This window comes from Seriola lalandi, unplaced genomic scaffold (assembly GCF_002814215.2).
Source record: "Seriola lalandi dorsalis isolate HSWRI2012SDOR001 ecotype SW California unplaced genomic scaffold, Sedor1 jcf7180002054257, whole genome shotgun sequence".
In the NCBI taxonomy this organism is placed as follows: Eukaryota; Metazoa; Chordata; class Actinopteri; order Carangiformes; family Carangidae; genus Seriola; species Seriola lalandi.
The window spans coordinates 117,072-136,980 of record NW_019524810.1 but is presented as its reverse complement, the minus strand read 5'-3'; the positions used below and the strand labels follow the sequence as shown (position 1 = coordinate 136,980).

General features: G+C 39.9%; 1 long non-coding RNA gene across 3 annotated transcripts in view; it reads left to right on the top strand.

The window, feature by feature from the left end:
- Positions 1 to 18,702: 18,702 nt before the first annotated feature.
- The window catches only part of LOC111654059 (uncharacterized), a 90,480-nt gene continuing 89,273 nt past the window's right edge, over positions 18,703 to 19,909 (top strand). For 2 of the 3 annotated variants that reach the window (XR_002760716.2, XR_015437175.1), the window contains exons 1-2: positions 18,711 to 18,835; positions 19,448 to 19,529. This is a non-coding gene — a long non-coding RNA (uncharacterized LOC111654059). Of the gene's footprint in view, positions 18,836 to 19,447; positions 19,530 to 19,909 lie in introns of all 3 variants that reach the window. The other variant, XR_015437176.1, reaches the window with a different exon arrangement.

Genomic DNA, 19,909 nt, shown 5'->3' with positions numbered 1-19,909 from the left:
ATGTTGCTGAGGGACTGGATAGAATAGATAAATCAGGGCTTCCAGGAAAGTTGAAACTGTGGTGTCTGCAGTTTGGGTTATTTCCCAGGCTGATGTGGCCACTGTCTGTATATGAGATTCCAATATCCACTGCAGAAAAAATGGAAAAATTAGTTAGCTTTTACATTAGGAAGTGGCTAGGTGTTCCTAGATGTTTAAGCACAGTGGCACTGTATGGGAAAGGTATACTTCAGCTCCCAGTAACTAGTCTAGTGGAGGAGTTTAAATGTACCAAGGTTAGGACAGAGCTCCTGTTATCTGGGAGCAAAGATGCGGTAGTTAGTAAGGTGGTTCCCAACCCAATCAAGGGGAGAAACTGGAATCCAAGAATCGCAGTGCAGGAGGCAGAAGCAACGCTTAGGCATACAGAGATTGTGGGTAATGTCCAAATAGGCCGGGGAGGCTTGGGGCTTGGCCCAACCAAACCGGTGTGGAGTAGAGCAGGTCCCAAGGAGAAGAGAAAGCTAGTCGTGGAGCAGGTTCGTAGACAGGAGGAATTATTAAGGGGTGCTAAGGCAGTGGCCCAGGCTAAGCAGGGACAGTGGGTGAATTGGGAAGGTGTAGACAAGAAAAAGCTTAGCTGGAAAGAACTCTGGAGCATGGAGGAAAGTAGTATTAGAGTCTTGATAGGGGCAACTTATGATGTACTGCCAACTCCCCAGAACCTAAAACTCTGGGTAAATGGAGACCCACTATGTTCATTGTGTTCAGGTACTGCAACTTTAAAGCACATTCTGTCAGGGTGTAAGGTTAGTCTGTCGCAAGGCAGGTATACGTGGCGACATAACCAGGTTCTAATTGAAGAGTTACGGAGGCAGGCAAATGTAGGAGGACCTAAAACAAAGAAAGTTGCAATCAAGTTTGTTCAAGAGGGAGAAAAAGTTGGTAAGACAACAAGAAGGCAAGGCAGCTTAGAAGGTGCTTGTGATTGGGAAATGCAGGTAGATTTAGGAGGAAAGCTTGTTGTTCCCCAGGAAATAGCCATTACAAAGCTAAGGCCTGATATAGTCTTGTGGTCTAGGAGTAGAATGAAAGTATATTTCATAGAGCTAGCTGTTCCGTGGGAGGCCTTAGTTGAAGAAGCATATGAAAGGAAAAAGCTCAGGTATGCAGAGTTAGGGGCAGAAGCAGAGCAGCGAGGATGGAAAGTTAGGATTTGTCCAGTGGAAGTAGGATGTAGAGGATTTGTAGCAAGGTCTGTTGTCTCTTTGGTAAGGGAGTTAGGAGCAAGTGGACAGAGGAAAATTGTAAAGGACATGTCAGATGAGGCAGCAAGATCCAGTCAGTGGATTGGATGAGAAGGAGTAATGGTAGCTGCGGGCCCAGCAGGGGGAGCACTTAGGATAGACAGACTCTTAGGAGAAGCAAGGAAGAAATCCAGGAAGAGGAAGTGTTTTTAAGTAGGGGTGTGGCCTGTGTGAGCCTCTTTGAGACCATGCGGTTAGTCCAGGTGAGGTGGCCTGTATTGTTTGCTTGTATTGAATTGGTTTGTAGTGTGTCTTTGGCTGTTTAGGTGAGTTTGATTGTTTGTTTGTTTGTTTGTTTGTTTGATGTCTTGTAGAGTGGGGGAGTAGGGGGGGGTAGAGCACAGCCTAACCCGGCGGGGGAGAGTTTAGCACAAAAGGCATCTCTCCTTGACTCTACCTCCCTCATTCAAAATGGCCGCCACTTTCTCCAACTGTTTAGGGGATTTTGTTTGCTGAATCTGTTTAATCTGTTAGTGTGTTTTGTCAGAGTTGATGATGGTGTTGTTTGTGGTAGCATAGGCAAGATAAAGAAAATAGTTGTGGTGTGAGGAGCAGTGATGGCTGGCATTAGGGGAGTGACTCTGGGACGCCAGTGATCACTGTCTAGCCTCCTGGAGGTGTCGTGGGACCAACTAGACGAAACACTGGTGAAAGGAGGTTCCCACCTGATGACCCCAAAGACATGTTAGTTATCACTGCTCATTAGTCTGTACAGCTAAATTAATAGTTATCATAGGACATGTTAAGCTTAGGGAGCTATTCACTGAGTCTGGTCCATTTTCTGTAGCACAAGCTTTGTGTTTATCTTAAATCACATCTATCCTATATCAGAACCACACATTGATGGTGTTGTATATGTCTGCGTGGGCAGCAAGAGCTGCAGAATCCTGCAGTATATCATACTTGTAACCAAAGAACAGCTCATTTCTTTATTACCAAAGGACAGGTTAACTTGAGTGCTTTCTCCTGAGAGATGCAAGAATCGCATGAGAACTCATCCAGAAAAACCCACTTGATTGAATTGGGTGAAGTCTCCTGGAACAAATCCTCTGTGTCACTTTTATGTAATATGTGGCTCTGCTCCTCTTTTGCTTTTCCCTAATTTGCGTTGTCTTTCTAAAATCGTTGTAAAAGACATCAGTAACACAGACTCCAGTAATATCAGTTACAGGATGACATAATAATAATGTTTCACAGGTAGATAAGCTGCTGTGTGTTATATTGTACTGTTAATACCCAAGAGATTTTTTTTTTGACAGACAAACATGTATGGCAAATGCAAATTCTAATACAGTATATAATATATGGTCTGGCTGACAACAACTACAGCCTCAGATATACATGTAGAGCTGAATCCACACCTCTATGACACATTACAAGCCTCACAGCGACAGTGTGTACAGTGCAGAGACTTGAGTAATGCAATTACATTAGGACTTGTTGATATGCAGGCCTGTCAACAAGTCACCCAACCTAAAAGAAAAAAAAACAAAGTTGTCTTCCATATCAACCCCACATGAGCACTGTTTTTCAGTACCTTCCAAAAATGCATATGACTTCTACATAAATGACTCATCAATTTCTGATCTGCCAGCTCTATGGTTAAAAGAAATACTCCACGGATTTGCACTTCTATAAAATTGTTGGACAAAAAGAAAAGAAAAAAAATCCATATCAGTGCAGCAGAACCAGAGATAGTGTCTATTTTATTCCATACAGTCTTCTTAAAACCCGGGACCTACATAATCCACAATGCAACTGAACCACCTACAGTTAAATTGGAGATTCAGGTTGGTTATGCTAGTAGCAGCTAATGTAGCCTCAAGCTGCTAGCCTCAAGCAGATATGAGGAAGGGGCACAGAGGTCTGACATTGAATCCCACACCCCTAGGATTTTTTAAAATGATTATTTTCAAAATTGTAGTCTTCAGACCCAACAGATGTTGCCTCAAGTGACATCAGTTGACTTTGCATTGTTCCCTCTGGAGTCGCAAAAGGTTTTATAAGATTTTTCTAGCAGCCCTCCCCAAGACCTATGAACAGACTTTGATGTGTAAAATCAATGGAAATACAACAAGTTTAGGAAATGAAAGCAGGACATGAGATGCAAACAGTGCAAAGACAGATGCTGTAAATGCCCAAGCATTTCATGGGCTGCATTTAAGTAGCACACCTTTTTTGGGGAAACTTTGCATTTCATGTCTACATATTTTAAAATTTTTGCATGACATTTAATGCCATATAATCAAGTGTGTCATTTAATGCCATGAACAGGATTAAGGGTAGGAAACCATGTCGATGGCCCTCACCATGCAGTCCAGCGAGCACACGGTTTGCAGTGGAGAGCCACCAGCAAAGAAAGGAAGAGGGATATTAAATAGAAAAGGAGGAGGAGATGGTGTGCCCCATGGCGGGTGATAGAGCCATTAAGTTGGGTAGGTTAATTGCAGAGCTGTTCTGACTGAGGCTATGCACACAAGTTGGTCAGTAGGATAATCCAGTAGGCCATAGAATCCAGAAGAGCTCCAACAAAGAGGAGGTGGAGGAGACTTGTTCCTGCGTCCAGTCTGCATTGTAGAATAGAGAGAGAACTGAGACAGCATTCATAAATGAGATGTGGAGCAGTTGTGGTGACAGTCACCTATAAATTGAGGTGACGGTCACTGAATATCCAAATGGGGATAACAGTGAGATGGTTCAGAGTCAGTATTCTGCAGATCAGAGTGAGGGTGGGATGCACCCTAAGGCAGGAGACAGTTACGTTTAGGCATTCAAACTGAATGGTCAGAGTTTGGATAAGCAATCAGTCATGGGAATAGAAAACCTCAAGAACCCAGGTCAATGGCAACTAGGTTAAAAAAAAAACACATATCACAGGAAGGTAAAGGTTAGTCAATGATGTAACATTTAATGACAAGAAAAGCAAAAAAAATGTGTGGGCTAGTGGCAACACGTGAAATCAAAAATTACTGCTTTTCTTGGAAATATCATTTATGCAATTTGTAAAAGTTTGAGCTAGCCAGCAGTGATGCATGTAAAGATGCCAACCATGTGTGGGCTTACATAGAAAATAATGAATGACTGCAAATGTTTCGACACGTGTCTTACACATACACGTGTATTGTCCTTAAGAACATGACATTACTTTTGAATTTACTGATCAGAAAGGAGATTGGTCATTATTTGTGTGATGAGGTGGATTGGCAGGAAACATAAAAACAGTTCAGACATTTTCTCTATTCTGTAAATATACTGCAATCTGTTACAACAACGCTACAAACTCACCCCCGAGATGTCTGTTCTGTAGAGTTAATTCAATACCTCCATGATATCTTACAAGCATCACAAAAACTCGATATTGCAAGGCTCTTGTGCTGGATTGTATAATATTGAAGTAGTTCCTGCTATTTCGTCCACCTCCTGTACCTCAGGAAAATAAATAAGATTGTTAACAAACTCCCTGGTTACCACAAGAGGTGGCATAGCAACGGGCAAAGCCAAGCTTGGGCATGCTGAATGGGAATTATCAGTACACCTACAACATGTGTGTGACCAATTACACCGCATGGGCTGCAGGCACTGAGTGTTTATACAGGCTTTAAAGAGATCTTTTTCACATCCAGAATCAAAGACAGGACTGACCAGGAGCATATTAAAGGAACCTGAAGTGATTTCTCATTTTCTGTTATGTGTTAGAATAACCAGGGAAAAAACATCAATTGTGACAAGTGTTTAGAAGATGCATAAACAATTCCATCTCATTACATTCCCCAATAAGTTGGACGAGGCAATTTCCTTTGAACACTTGACCTTTCAGACGAGCATATTAAATGCATCTGTTTTGCTGTGTATGTGTGTGTGTGTGTATGTGCTCATCTCCTGTGTGTTTAGACTGTAAATGCATGATACTGTAGATGGGTTGAGCACAGTCTTTGTCAAAGTCTTTGGGGCGGCTGTGGCTCAGGAGGTAGAGCGCGGGTTCATCCATAAATCAGAAGGTAGGTAGTTCTCGGGCAAGATGCTAAACTCCAAATTGCCCCTGGTGGCTGTTCCATCAGTGTATGAGTGCATGTGTTGGTGTGATGTATGAGTGTGTGTGTGAATGGGTGATTGTGGCATGTGCTGTAAAGCGGTTTGGGTGGTGTAGTCCATTTACCAGCAAAGGTTTACTGAAACTTTAGTAGCCTGCTTTAACAGAATTGATACAGCTCATCTGTGAATGCAGAAAACAGGGACAGACTGGAGAAGCGGCAGCAGCAGCAGCTCAGATGGGCTTTATGCTCATTTTTTCTCATCAGCTCTCTGCCATATTTTAATATTGTGTTAAGCTCATTGGGATGCACAGAAGAGAAAAGGGAAACAGAGAGGAAATTTACTGATTTGCTGCCATTCAGCAAGATGGGCTCTCTTCCTCACTGTGGCCACAAACAATAACACTATTCCTCCTGCTATACATCATACCCAGTCCCAATAGTAAAGCCTTTTTTTCCTCTTTTTCTCATCACTTATTGTTGGGAGAGCAGGTCTGGTAGGCCGACTTTGGCTGAAGTTTATTGATACTGTGACTCAAGTATTTCAAACTGATTCATATGATTTGGAAGTGGTTCTCTTGTCTGGCAATTCATTTGATATCACAAGCCAAATAATAAGTAGGAGATAACATTTTTGGCCTGCGGGGAGGAAGCACAGACGCAGAGCAGTTAAATATCCAGTCTCTCTTTCACGTCGGTGCAGCGAGGGCTCATCAATGAGAAATTAAAGTTACACCTGAGGATCACACAAAAACTTCCTCTGCCCCCTGGCCCTTGCAAAAAAAACCACAATGACACACATAATGCTTAAGGGGGAAAAAAGATCTGCTTTTCCTCATCGCAGTAATGGATTTGATTATCTCATCTATCACACATGGTCACTGACAATTAGCAATAGCTTAAAGCTAATGATGTCAGTCTGTCAATCTTTTTCATGTTTTTCCACTAAACCCAATATGGATGGCACATGTAGCAAAATGTAGTCTCTAAAAGTAGCTTCTTTCAAACTAACTGAGCTTTGTTGCACAAAAAATGCAGCTTATAAAACTGTTCCACATGTACAATCAAGAGAAACTATTAGCATACATTATCATCAATACTGATACTGATATTGTTTTTTTATAATTATTATTATTATTTAATTATTAGCAGTGACTAATATCATGTAGAGGTGAGCAATGTGTAATGATTAATAAAGCAATTCCGTGCATCAACTAACAGGCGACTTCTTAATAAAACTGCATTGCCTGTGATCGATTTTACAAATATTGTGCAATTCGTTTTCTGTTAATTACTCAATCACATGCCTGTCAGGAACACATACAGCTTTTTATGGTAAATAACAAATGGTTTTTTTTATGGATTCTCTGAACCAATGAGGTTATTACTGTGTGCAGCAGAGAAGCAAAGAGTGTATACACTGCAGGTTTATCTTCCCAGAACCAAGACAGAGTTGCCGCAACAATGTTATTATTATTCATTTACTGTATCAATTTCTCAGTAATTTCAGGGCAAACAGACTTTAATAATTTAAGAAATGCACAAGATTAACTATATATGTATACTATACTATAATATATAATTATAGTATATAAAGTATTATAAGATATTATAATTAATTATAAATTAATAAATTATCATTCATTCATTTAATCTTTATTAAGGACACAGCTCATGGGGAAGTCTGTTTCCTTGTGGTCGCACAAAGCCAATCTTAAAAGTGGAAGAAGGTAGATAAGTTCATGTTTCATCAAACTGAGTCAATGATTTGAGCATTATTTTCATGATTGTCTGCGGCTGAACATGCCTGTATGTTCTGGGAGTTCCTTGCACGCTACTCCTTCAATAATAAATAAAGTATTGAAACTGCCAAACCTGGTGGTACAACAACCACAGTCCTGGCTCCGGCACAACTTTATCATCAGAGAGGCTGCAGGGCGGAGAGGTGCTTTTTAATTATGTTAATGACTTTTAAAGTAAAATTTATAGCTCCGTCTTTTGTAATATAAAAACTCCTTGCTTTGTTTGTTTTTTTATTCTGAACACTCTTTGTTTTTTGCTGTTTTTTTAATGTATTTTATAATTCATATTGTTTTACTATTTTTGTAAAAAAATTTAAAATCTAGACTTTTTTTTGTACAATAACACATGCTACTGTTCTTTATTAATGTTGCATGTAATTAATGTCACCAAGGTTGATTTTCATATAGACTTTGTTGTTTATTGTTGCTATTTATTTAATTTGATTTTTGATTTAATTTTTAGTCTAATGTAGAAGATTTTGAATGTGAAATGCAAATAAATGAATAAATAAAGGTTAGTTGTGACCTCTTGATGGCAGCTCAGTTTAAGTGTTGTCAGCTCATATAATGGACACATTGTACATATCTCACTGTCCACTGCTGTGTTTCACCACCCTGCTAACGATTGTCAATCAAGGTCACAGCCACAGACATGAGGGCACCAGAAATGACACTCCCATAAGTTTCTGATCATACCCATCGCCACTGGGATTTTTTGTGACAGGGCTGGGGAGGAAAACTGCTTTAACAGAAAAAGCCAGAGAAACTAATTTACACGAGATCAAAAGCATGAAAGAGCACTTCTGTGGAGAGATGATAAGCCTTCAAGGCCACTGCCAGAGCCCCAGGACAGTGCTCTGGTCTCAGCCATGTGGACACTTTCTCTGACCACCTGTGTCCATCATTGTCCAAGAGACAAGCCACGGGGATGCTTTAACAGGAATGCCAGAGCAGCTGATAAATGGAGAGCAGCGGTGAGGAGGCAGATAAACAAAACACAGTTAGAGATAAGAGGTGCGAGGAGGGTGCTGCATGCTATCGTGTAGAAAGTAATTTTCATACATTACACTTCAAAAGGTTGAAGTTGTGTGTGTGTGTGTGTGTGTGTGTGTGTGTGTGTGTGTGTGTGTGTGTGCGCGTGTGTGTGTGCGTGCGCGCAGTGAGTGACTGCGAGTGCTAGGGTGTGGGTGGAAGTGCAACAACAAACAAGAGTGATTATTCATGATCATTCTTGAGTCACAGGGATATTTTTTTACTGCTATTATCAGGGCAGTGTGACTCTGACCTTTGACCTCTCCTATTCTTAGCTCCTTGTGATGTTGGAGACGGAGACATTTTGAGCTAATTTACCTTTTTAACTCATTGTATTGCAAATCACTGTGAGCAATAGTTTCAGCTACAACTCTACGATGTTAATGTGAATTTAAACGAGCATTGCATGTCTCATTATCACGTTGATTTAGTTTCTTTTTAGTTCTGATTTGAGTTTTGACAATGCTGCAGCTGTTGTTGCTATAGCTGCTTTTTCAAATGTTGGCATATTTTATATTTTGACAGCTACTCTATATCTGTATAGTCAACTTTACTCATTTGTCTTTTTTCATAGTGGTCATTTTGTGCTGTTTATAATTAAAATGTCATGCTGAATCATAAAGAGGCAACTAGTGAGTGTTTTTGAAGAAAATTTTTATCATATATTCTATTGTGGCCTTTACGCTAATGCAGTGAATGACTGACAGGCTTTCATGTGCTGCCACAGTATATGAGAGTCTACAGGGAGCCCGTATAAGGAAGCACATATCACAATGGAGGAAAAATTTAATAGTTTTCGACTGCGATTTTCTTCATGTCCGTCCATTGTGCTGCACCAACTACTGGCATTTAGTCCAGAAAAGACACAGAGAGCAACCATAGAGGAAAAGAAAACCACACATAGATCAGATAAAACTGTCTCCTTAACTCTGTCTGTTCTCATGTCACTCATCTTCTTTTTTTTTCTCTGCACTCTGAAGTCCAATCTCAGCCACCTTGTCTAAACTCTGCAGGAGCTCTGGCTCCAGCTGACAATTCCACAAAAAGCTTTCATCATCTGATGGCTCCATTTGAAGGTGACATGAAAAAAAAAAACATTCATCCAAATATGCAAAAATATGAAAATCAAGTACTTATTAAGCAGTGGAAAAAAGGGCTCAATACTCCAGAGTTTCATACTATTTTCTCTTTGAATTCATGCAATCTAACAGAACAGTTAACTATAAGTCTTGGTCACGATATTTAACCCAACCAATTAAATGTATTTAAAGTGTTGAATAGATTGAAATAAAGATTTGATTTCATAACACTGACTTTATAACAGTTTATACATCCAACAGTCATTCACCGTGACCTTAAATTTCCTATCCTACAACTGAATAGAGCTACTGATAAATATAAAAAAGCACGCTGCACTTTATCACCCTTCAAATGACCCGAGTGTAAACCTGCCATAATTGACAAATGTCGAAGAATGGTTATTTTTCAATTCTGGAAGCTGCTATCACAGCAGCACTACATTTCAATTAACTTATCTAAGACCCAGTGAAAATGTGCTCATAAAAGGGAGGACGGTATCCTTAACTGAATAAAAGAACTAATACTGTCACTGTCACAGTGCCATTCTTTCTACACTTTATTAGTTATGTAAGGTTATTTAATTTAATTTAATTTAATGGTCATCTGACTTTGATTTGTCTTCTTTTATTCTACTGCTCTTGAAATGTGCTTATTAATGTATTAAGGTGGTATCTCCTGGAGTTGAGGATGGTGGTTCATGAGAAATTTGAGCCTGAAGGTTTAACCTGACCTCTGACTGCAAGGTTGACTCAAGATAGAAAATCCAGGTGTGGGATGAGAAACTCTGATCTCTCTCATAGTAGCTCTTATAGTAGCTACCATCAAGGTGCCCTTAAGCAAAACACCAGTCTCTTAGTAGCATGAGTGGAGCTCAACAGGAGAAGAACAGTTGGATAAAGGAACCCTGGGTAGTTGCCAGTGATGAAAAAAACACCAGGGTGCTTAAAGGAATAGTTCAACATTTTGGGAAGAACTTAAAGGATGATTTGCTTTGTGGAGGAGACTTACATGAGAAGATTGACAGCACTTTCATGTCTGCTCCTTAAATATAAGGCTACAGCCAGTTAGCTTAGCTTCGCACAAAGCCTGGAAACAGGGGAACTGCTGGTCTCAAGGAGGCTGGTGAGCTTTAGAGCTGTTGGTATTTGGACCAGGCTGGCTGTTTCCCCCACGTTTTCAGAGTTTGTGCAAAGCTAACTGGAAGCTAACACAACTATTCCTTTAATTATTCTCACATTAATAAGAATATGAAATCTAATAATCTATATAATTATTTATCCAAATTTGTAAATCACTCAAACCATGTAAAGAAATGGTGAGGACTATCAAGCAAGAATTTTGAAAGAACACTGTGAAACTGTGAATTTTTACATCAATATACTTTGCATTATTTGTAATCATTATTATTATACAAGCTCAAAACGTCTAATTCTGTTTTTTCAGTCCCAAAACCTTGTTATTCTTTTTAAAATAATAACTCTCCAGACCAGGGTGAAACAAGATTGAGATTTTGTGTTTTCTTTTGGAAATGGAAATGTGTTCATGCACAGCATCTATTAGTCAGTCGCTCCTACAAAGAAGAGAACAGACCAGTTTGAATGTTATGCTGCTTAGGCAGGAAAGGCTGTGGTAAAATGAATGAACAAGGGGACGGCCGGCTCAAAATGGTTAGTGGATCGGCCTGGGTCAAAGGGAGGTGGTGATACTGGTCAGCCGCCGGTCACACTGTGGCTTTAGATTGCAACAAGCTCAGATCGAATGAAGAAAGGTTGTGTGATATAATGGACAACCTGACTGAGGCTGCTTTATCTCATCAATAAAGAATCTGATCTGATCTGAAGGAGAAGCAAGGCGCTGTACAGTCACACTTCACTGCTTATAGCTCACAATACAGAAATGAATCTGAATGTGAGCTGCATGATAGAAAAAAACAAAGCTGTCATCTTCATCTGATCGTGAAAGTTCTTCAAGCATGCATAAAATTTTAATTGTGTTGTATCTGGTCATGTGGTCACATGAATGGTCCTCCGCTGCTGGATCAGACAGAGGTACAGCCATTAACGCAGAGGGAGGCGCTTCCAGCTGCGGCAGCAGCCTAGACAAACAGCCTGTTAAGACCCATAGATCGGAAATAAAGACGGACGTGGTCTCGGTGACGTCACCCATAGGTTTTCTGAAGAGTGGTTTTGAAGCTCAGAGTGAACTGCTCCACTGTCGCCATCTTGGCAGTACCTGACTGTACCTAACTCCCGGCTAATCCAAAAATGGGCAAAGAGGAGGGGTGTGTCCGGAGCTTCTGTGCATGCCAGTTTGTGGCAGGCATACGTTCATCCACCTGTAACTCAAAGCAGCACACCTTCAATTATGCATAAATTTAAGCTTTAATAAAGTTTAAACAGATGAGTTATATAACAGTTCACCCCCAGTAAAGTTGTCTTGAAGGAGGAAATTAGCTATAGAGATCGAACCTGTTTTTTTCTGCTGTAAATTCGGGCATTTTAATATTGTCTACGGGGACTGAATCCTTTTTGGAGCCATCATCAAGTGGTCATTTTAGGAACTACAGTTTTTAACACCTCCATGTTGGCTTCATTTTTCAGGTTGATGCTTGTTCAGACCTGACTCCTGATACTTGCCAGTGTTATTATTTGGTGGATGACGACTACACTTATCCAGCCCAGCCTCCACCTTGCTTAGTAGTCCTCAGAACATTATGCTAGTGAGGGCTTTTATAACCATCATTGTTTGCTTTTGTATATGTCTGGTACATTTGATTTCAAAGGGTACCAACAGCAGAGCATAAAAGAAACAAAAGTGGCTGCAAAATGCAGATAAGCAACTTATTTCAGGCTCACTGTGCTTCTGCAGGTGGCATTGTGTGTATTTCATGATTTATTTAGAAGATGCAATGATGATTTAATTTTGGCATGGTGATTTCAACTGTCTTTATGTTGATTCTCTCAAGGCATTTTTATCAATCATTTTTTCAATGCATTTCATATCATGTCAGATTTCAAAAGTTGAGGGGTGGGGGCATTAACAAACGAGGCCCCCACAGTGGGAACAAGCAGGTTGTTGTGTTCAGGGCTAATAGAGAGAACAGTCTCATGTAGGCAGCTCAGTGTGAGGAAATCAGACTTTTATAGGCAACAGTACTTTATCGATACAACATAAGGTGTTGGATAATGTCACCAGCAGCTGGTGTTCTTAGAATGACTCAAACATGGAAGCCGTGCCGACAATAAAATCACAGTCTCAGCTGCTACACATTTTCATCGAAAAACATTGCAAAACATGGCTGTCTTAGAGGGGATTTTAAAGTCTTTTCTAATGTGTTGTTCAGCACCAACTGTTGACCGACCGAAACTGTAAAAAGGTTTTTATCCTATTAACTATCTGTCAGAACAATACCATCATAACAATATGAAATGACTTTATTAGGAGCATCTGTGCACCTGCTTATTCATGCAATTATCCAATCAGTCATGTAGCAGCAGCGTAATGCATAAAACCCTGCAGATACAGGATTCAGTTAATGTTCACATCAAACATCAGAATGGGGAAAAATGTGACTCAGTGACTGTGACCGCTGCATGATTGTTGGCGAGGAATGAATATTTCTGAAACTTGTGAAACCTGGGATTTTCATGCACACTTTTGCCCCCCCGTTCGGAGAGGAAAGGGAGTATGGTGTTCCTAATAAAGTGTTTGGTGAAGATGTAGATTTATTTTGTCAGGTAATTAGTCAATCTCCTGCTCACTCTCATTCTCATTTTGCATGAAAAATAACCTTGATGATGACAGTAATAACAGCACTGCAGTACATTGTGTTATGACTTCTGGTGTATTCTTGAGCTGCCAGTATCTACATCCCTCGAAAAAAAAATAAAAATTGGCAATGCAGCTCTGAGCTCTTTTTCCCCCCGTGAGCCATCAGCTGCAAGTGCTTGCCAGTGACACTGGCTTTGTGCGTGTGAAATCCAATTCTATGGGCGCAGATGACTCAGAGGAAATTTGAAAAGATTTTGATTATATTGATTTTGATGCTCCCCCGCTCTACATAATACAAGTATAAGTCTCACAGACATATTTTTGTCTTTACTGATTGGACGTAAGGCATTTTTGAATATGGCCAGGAGGAGACAGTGTCAGAGGCACAAGTCAGGAATAATGAGAAAGGTAACAGCACAGGAGGTGAACTAACTGACATTAGTTAACTGGGGTGTCATAGTTTGCAGGGTGGAAAAATGTGAAGAGTGAAAAGCCAAATATTTTGGGAAAAATGGGAGAAATAGTTTGGATACACTTATACAATCTGATAACGAAAAAGTTACATAAGTACAGGTGTGACTTTACATGCTGATAACTGACCAGAATAATTCTATATCAAGTTCATCTGTTCATCGAATTGAACTACTCCTGAATCATGTTGCATCACTGGAGCTGTATCAGTGATGCTGCCACTCACTCAACACTTATTATGTTCGATGTGGCTTGAAATTCATGAACTAGCTCCTTGTTCCTCCTTGTCCATCATTCTGAACTTAGCTGTCATCTAAAATAAGTTAGTAATGGGCCGGCACAAGGATAATTGGCTCAATTTATTAACTCGATTAATCTGATTCATGATGAATTGAGTTTCCTAAAAGACTAGTGTTGAGTGGTCCAACTTAAAGTAGTGGCTGCCAAAGGGGACTCTTTGTCAAAATGTCACCCACAGGAAACCTATAAGAAGGTTCCACATGGTGTGGAGCAGCTTCCTGCATATGCTCATTTATCTGTCAGCTTATCATTCCTGTATTTTCACAATGTAGATTTCAAAGCAAACTTTCAAAAACCAAAGTGTATTTTGACCCTTGATGATCCATTTGATCAGTTTCTGAGACTGTAATAAATTAAATAATATATGTATCAGTGTTTAATTTTTGTGCATATGTTGCATTGTTTTAATCTAAGACCAGGACTGTTATATAGTATTTGGTGAGCCCATGTAGGCTGACTTTAACAGCCTTTTTACCATCCTGTTTCAGTTACCACTTTCAGTTGGACTAAAATCAGTATTCATTTTTGGACCGGATTAATAATAAATCTGACCAAGTATTCCCAATGGAGGCTAAACCATGTGGGACTGACATGGTCACATTAGTTGTGCAGTTTCTCCTTCTGCTCCCACTCCTTTCACCGCAGAGCCATTAGACTGGCCAACAGTTGTCGAGTGGGTTGGAAGGTCCTGCTCTAGGGTCTGCTGTCTGCCCTCTTGCTCTCTCTACTCTCTCTTAGACAGATTGGATATATTGTCAGTGAGGCTAATGTAAATCCCCCAGTATTACCCTAGATGATGTGCGATCTACTGGACTTGTCACTCATCATTTGAAATAAAAAGCCCCCAGGGAGAGATCCTAGAAGAAGTAGAAATATGTAACATCCTTTTAGAGATGTGTGGGAGAGCCACGGGGTTTCAGGTACTTTAACTGACCCATTTCAATAACATTTCAGCAACCATCTAATCAGGTTTTTAGGGTGAAGTACAGTGTGTTTTTTTTGTGTCTTTTTTTCTTACTGGACAATGTACACAGGACAAAATAAAGGCGATATGGCAAAGATAGACTCAAACAGAGAATAACAAGACCAAGAATCTACAGCCACAATAAAGGATCTGTGTGTTGGTAAAGCGCTTTGAGCTAAATGCTAACATTAGCATATACTATCATGCTCACAGTGACAATGTTTAACACTATGCTACATTTTGCAGGTTTTACAGGTCTAATTAAAATTTTGACCTGATGGTGGCACCAGGTGTAAAGTCAGGGAATCACAAAAGTCAGGATTCATCTTCTGGGAGCTACAAGTGTCTGTGCAAAATGTAATGACAACTATCGAGATATTTTCAGTCTGAATCAAAGTGGCCAAATTTATCAACTGACCAACAGACAGATCTTCATTGCTACTTCTGCTACAGTGGCTAAAAATCCCAAGATGAAGTTTCATTATTTATCATTTTATTGTCAAAAAATAAAAAGCCAACAAGATAATAATTTCTCTGTCACGATATTGTCAAATGAAATGTCATGTTGCTGTAAATGTAATTGTAAATTAAATATATATATATCAATCAATGATAATCAAATAAAGTAATGGAAACTGTCACATTATCTCAGTATTTCCCTCGTGAACAAGTTAATGCAGGACGACTGCTGTAAATTCAATGGTGCATGACTTGAGCACTGAAATTCCCCTCAGCAGCTCACTGACCTCTGACTGCTCCAAGAGCTCCTCACCTCTGTCGACCCTGCTGTTTGAACTGTGTAAAGAAATTCATCCATATATTCTGTCAGTGTATGTGTGAAGAAGAAGCGGCAGCGCATGTGAAAGGTCACATTATGCTTCTCTACTGTAACATGGCCTGTATGGCAGAGTAAATAGCCCTGGTTTCCTGTATCTTAAAAAGTACCTACTTATCCCTGCATGTCAGTCTCTCCTCGCAATGATGGAGCTGCAATTCTCTGACGTAGCTCATGCTAGCCTGCAATTAAATACGCATTTTAACAAGAGATGAGTAAGCTGGATAAATGGAGCAGAGATCCAACATTAACTTAAGAGGTCCTTTGTAATTTGTTTTATGGCATGGGAACAGAATGTGCTCTGGCTCTGCATTTGCTTTTAGCACCAACCCTTGTTTTCAAGCAGTTGTAAATGGAGGGAGATGGAGAGCAAATTCTGAAGGCCAGAAATATTCACACTTGGCAAAGTAATTATTCAGTCATTGGTATTGATCAATTTCCCCACTAAATATTACGGACAGTCGCAGATTAGGCCATTTTTGTGCATCATACAGTAAAAATGTCTATTAATGCACTTTTAATAAACTGTATGACACAAACAGAGGAGATTTTTCTCCTGGTGGAGTCCAGAGCTGACAGATCTCAGTGTTGCTCTAAACTTGTGTGAGTTCTACAGAAAGTCAGCGACACTAAATCATCTCCAATGTATGGCTGGATAAATGCATTTTTAAAGCCTTTTCAAAAAGCTGGACACAGTAGCTCATCTTGATGCAGCAGTCTGTGGGCACATCAGCTGTGTCTGGCAGACAAATGTGGTCCAGAGAGAGTTTTGTTTTCTCTCCTCCTTCTTCTTCTTCTTTTGTAAGTGGTATCAGTGATGTTGGACAAAGTGTTTCATCTTTTTCCATCCTTAAAGAAGATCCTGCATTTTATCAGTGTATTCTAGCCACCAAGTCATTGCAGACTCTTTTCTTCAATAATATGCTTGTCAAGTGTATCTTCTCTCTCTTTCCCTCCCCTCACTCCCTTTTTTTTCCCATGGTGGCTTATAAGCAAACAACACAGTGCTGTGAATGGATGCTCAGTGCTCCAGGTTAATGTACTTCATTAGAGGTTCAGTTTTGCATGTCTGGCTTAATTTAACGGGCCGGAAAGCCTTGGGACAATTCTTTTGACATTTCAAGAATGCCAGGCCCGGCATAGGAGGTTTATGTTTATGTGAAACCACTGACAGAAAGAGCGAAGGGGTTTGGGAAAAGCTACAGCTTACTTTGCCTGTTAATGATGGTTTAGAGCCTAAGGAGACAGGATGCAGACAGACCCAAGGAGCACACAGCTGGAGTAAAAAAAGGAGGGGAGGGGGGGCATTGCAAGGTAAAACACTGCCAGAAGGGGGGTCATGTCTCCCCCATACATGACAGCAGCAGCTATTCATACAGAACTCCCTTTTGGTTTTCTAGTTTCCACTCAATACGTACTACATTAAACATGAATGTATACAGAAATGGAATATAATATATGTAAAAGAAATGCTATTATTTATCATACTGCATTCACTGCATATGTATGCACAGGCAACATAAAAGGCAATGTGAATATTAGATGACTTGACTTCGTTTTTATGACACAGATTTTTTATGGGGCACATTTGGCACTACAGTTCATGCAGCGCCAAGTTATCCATTGTTTTCCTGCTGGTTTGAACTCCTTATTGAAAGCAGGCAAAACTAAAACTAAAATACATTTTTGAAAACCCATAGTGTTGTGATATGTTCAAAAGCCTCACAGATAAGTGTAAAATCTGGATCCTGAAAAAACACATTGAAATATCTTAATAACTGACATAACAGCAACTGGAATCATCATATCAGCCCAGGAATTATACAGTCAGTGCAAATGAACCAGACTCTGTGAAAAATGTGCAATAAAAGAGCTGTCATTGATGTGTTTACTTTTATTGACTGCAGTGACCAGAAGGCAGGCAGCATAGACAGGAAACAGCAAATGGGTGCAGTAGACACAAAAAATAAAAGGTCATATTAAATTGACGAACATGGCTGGATAAAGATGGCAGAAGGTTTAGTTAATGGCTTATACATAGTCCAGTCCTCTTAAGGAGAACCTGCTCATTATGTCTAGTGAAGGCAAAGGTTATTATATTGCAGTGTCTTCCAGACCGACCAACCTTTCTATCATTGAGACCCACTGTCTTGTGATGTGTTGGAAGACTTGTGTATGTTAGGTTGTTCAATCTGAATTATGTGTTTTCCAGATCACAAATGTCAATGTATATGGTGAAAAACATTGTGTGTGACTTTAGTTAAACAGTTACAGTGTACAGTGCATTACATCTGAACACAGTGTTCTCTAAATACAATATTGTCTTCCAGGCTATATTATCCATGACCTTGAAGAAAATGCATCTTTGTTGACACTAATGTTAATCCTCACTTTTGTTTCTCCAGTTATAAAATATCATATCTGCTTTGTATATTAGTTTGAGTACATTTTTGTATTTTCACCTGATTATATTAGTTTCATGTTACAATTTATAGAATTGAAATGCACTAATCATATTTACTCATATAAAGCCACACGTAACCTTATGAAAATGAAAATGACAATAATGCTTGATATAATCTATTACTATGTTGAAGATTGAAACACATGTCTATTTTTGGTAGCTAGTCAAAGTAAAATGCAGAACAACTGCTGAACCTGTATCATTACACTCACACCTGACATACTCCATTAGATGCAGCACATATGCATCATACCTTTTGCAAAAAAAAAAAAGATGGCTCTGTTTAAACTGGCAGTAACCCCCTCTGTGGTTTGCTGTGTGCTGCAGTGCTTGTTTTGCTAACTCTGCTCAGTTCCAGGAGACTTGTAGCTGCTGTTGCTGCTCCTGCAGCTTTACATAAACAAGCTGGCAGAATACAGTCCGATCATTTAGCTTCGGGAAGGTTTTGTGGAGGCAATCATAAAGATTGCATCGCGCTCAAAGGATTTGTGCTTCTGGACTCATCAGCTGTGGTTGTACTTGTTGGCAGCTTGCACATGCAGAGGTGTAGAATGAGGCTTCTTGGTGTCCGCAGTGTCCTTTTGTCGAAGTGTTTTAATTGCGTATGTGTGGAGGCCTGCCTTCCCCCTATAAATGAAATGACCTGGTTGCAGTCAGTCGGATTACGTCACCTGACGACCTTTCACCTGAGGTCATCTCTGCCCTAACAGAGCAGCTGTGACCCGGACGTCGCCGACAGACACTCATCAGAAGGAATATTGGGAATTTATTTCACTCTGAAAAAAAGAAACAACTGCCGGTAAGTGGCATTTGCAGGGGTGTCATGTGCACGTTGTTTTGGTTTGTTTTACAAGAAGAAGTGAGCATGTTTGTGGTTAGTGTTTATTTGCAAGTCCAAGCCATTAGCACAGTCAAGCAGCTGTTAGCCGCCAACTAACGACACAGTTGTGTTGCGAGGGTAAGTATGAACACACTTCTATATGTTTAATGGTCTTAGTTGCTTGCTTTTGTCATGGGCAAATTGTATTTCTGTTCACCACTATACAAGTTTACTTTTGAAGTAGCATCAGAGACAGTAGAGAAGAGGATCTTTGGTAGCATTAAAGCAAGCTGGTGGCTAATTTGGCTAATCCACATGATGGCACCGATTATTTACTGGTGTTTGCCACTGGCACAATTTATAGTTTCACTTTAAGTAACTTGTATGTGTACAATTTATTGATAATGCTACTGTGATGTTTAACAGGTGATAATCAATGATACAGTATATTGAGGGATACCATGCTACACACTTTTTGAATATGGTTTGCCATAATTCAACAGGTTATGCTGTAAATTATGTTTGTGTATGTTGTTTTAAAATCATGTTCAATGTTCCCCTTTATAACTCTGAGTACCTGCCCCTCTAAAGGTCACTGCACAGCCCTGGTTGGCAGCTTGGGACTTCCGTCTGTCTGCTCAGATGCAGAGGATCTTTACTTCACTTAAACAAGGTAAGCGTTTACTGTATGTGTTAATGAAGGACTTGTGAGTTCATGTCTTGGCAATGTGTTTGGTCATCTCTGCCCTTGCTGCTAGCATAGCTCTATCTGTTTGCAGCGTTTGCATTGTAAATGACTTGTTACGGCTGAGCTTTTAGTTGTTGTTTGTCATTGTGCAGTTCAATATTTTCTTGTGCTGTTTGTGTAGTGGTGAAATATTGCTGGTCGTGTTTGTGTATGATGGTTTTTGCAGAATATTTCCCTGCTGCCTTTTTTTTGGTGATGTTCCATAGCTGACTGTAAACAGGTGTGCTGTTTATTGGTCATAGCGATGTAAACATACCTGTTGTCTTATGCACATACCAGTAATTATGTCCCTGCACAACTGGCTT